Genomic DNA, 1895 nt, shown 5'->3' with positions numbered 1-1895 from the left:
CTCATCCTAAACTAACACATGTAAGATTATTACATAAAGCTGGAAGTTTGGAGAAAAAAGATCTTTTGTAAACACGAATATATTTAGAAAAAAGATCTTGGAATATTTTTTTTTTAAAACTTAAATTTGTTACGGAATAGGGAAAATGCAATTTAAAAAAATGACTGAGACAATCTTTTAAAATAAAACACACTTATCATTTCTCTCCCTCATCCTAAACTAACACATGTAAGATTATTACATAAAGCTGGAAGTTTGGAGAAAAAAGATCTTTTGTAAACACGAATATATTTAGAAAAAAGATCTTGGAATATTTTTTTTTTAAAACTTAAATTTGTTACGGAATAGGGAAAATGCAATTTAAAAAAATGACTGAGACAATCTTTTAAAATAAAACACACTTATCATTTCTCTCCCTCATCCTAAACTAACACATGTAAGATTATTACATAAAGCTGGAAGTTTGGAGAAAAAAGATCTTTTGTAAACACGAATATATTTAGAAAAAAGATCTTGGAATATTTTTTTTTAAAACTTAAATTTGTTACGGAATAGGGAAAATGCAATTTAAAAAAATGACTGAGACAATCTTTTAAAATAAAACACACTTATCATTTCTCTCCCTCATCCTAAACTAACACATGTAAGATTATTACATAAAGCTGGAAGTTTGGAGAAAAAAGATCTTTTGTAAACACGAATATATTTAGAAAAAAGATCTTGGAATATTTTTTTTTTAAAACTTAAATTTGTTACGGAATAGGGAAAATGCAATTTAAAAAAATGACTGAGACAATCTTTTAAAATAAAACACACTTATCATTTCTCTCCCTCATCCTAAACTAACACATGTAAGATTATTACATAAAGCTGGAAGTTTGGAGAAAAAAGATCTTTTGTAAACACGAATATATTTAGAAAAAAGATCTTGGAATATTTTTTTTTTAAAACTTAAATTTGTTACGGAATAGGGAAAATGCAATTTAAAAAAATGACTGAGACAATCTTTTAAAATAAAACACACTTATCATTTCTCTCCCTCATCCTAAACTAACACATGTAAGATTATGAAAACAAAACTAGTTTAAAAGTTAATCACTTATATACTGTCGTATAAAGTTTTTTACACTGGCAACCAATCATATCTTTTAATAGTATCATGTGAATTGCCTATTTAATGAAATAAAAATAAAATAAAATAATTTAAAATATTTGATTGGTTGTCGGTGTAAAAACCTTTACACTGCCAATGTATGGATAATTAATTCTTAAACTAAATTGTCAAACTTCTACTATTTTTTTAAAAAATAATGTTTTAACCAATATAATGTACATGATAAATATTTGTTTTATTTAGCTAAAATTAATAATAAACATACTTTTTCATATAAAAGAAATTGCCTTTTAATTAAAATTTAAATAAATAAATATTTTAAATATATAAAATATAAAATATATTTTAGATTTATCCTAAAACTTATATTTATGATTAGATTAATTTTAACTATCAATAATTTCTAATAAAAAAAACATTGAAAATTAATTTAAAATAAATATAAAAACATATTAAAGATAGTATATTAAGAAAATCTCTAAACACACAAAAATCTCTTAATAATACTTATTGAAAATGGTTCCTAAATAGGCTCCATTCAAAATAATCTATAATCTATAACTATTATAAAGGGGATATAGGAGATGTAACCGTTTTTTGGTCTCCATTTTTTAATGGACCATTATATCTCCAAATATAAAAAAAAAAAAATCTTAAATTTTTTTTAAAGGAATATAGGAGATGTAACTACTTTTTGGTCTCCATTTTTTAATGGACCATTATACCCCAAATATAAAAAGGTGATAAACACCTTCCATTTTTTAAAATTTTCTTTAAATAA

The sequence above is a fragment of the Cajanus cajan genome, chromosome 9, assembly GCF_000230855.2.
Source record: "Cajanus cajan strain Asha chromosome 9, NIPB_CcT2T_4, whole genome shotgun sequence".
NCBI lineage: Eukaryota > Viridiplantae > Streptophyta > Magnoliopsida > Fabales > Fabaceae > Cajanus > Cajanus cajan.
The sequence above is the reverse complement of the archived record's forward strand: the minus strand, read 5'-3'. Positions refer to the sequence as shown.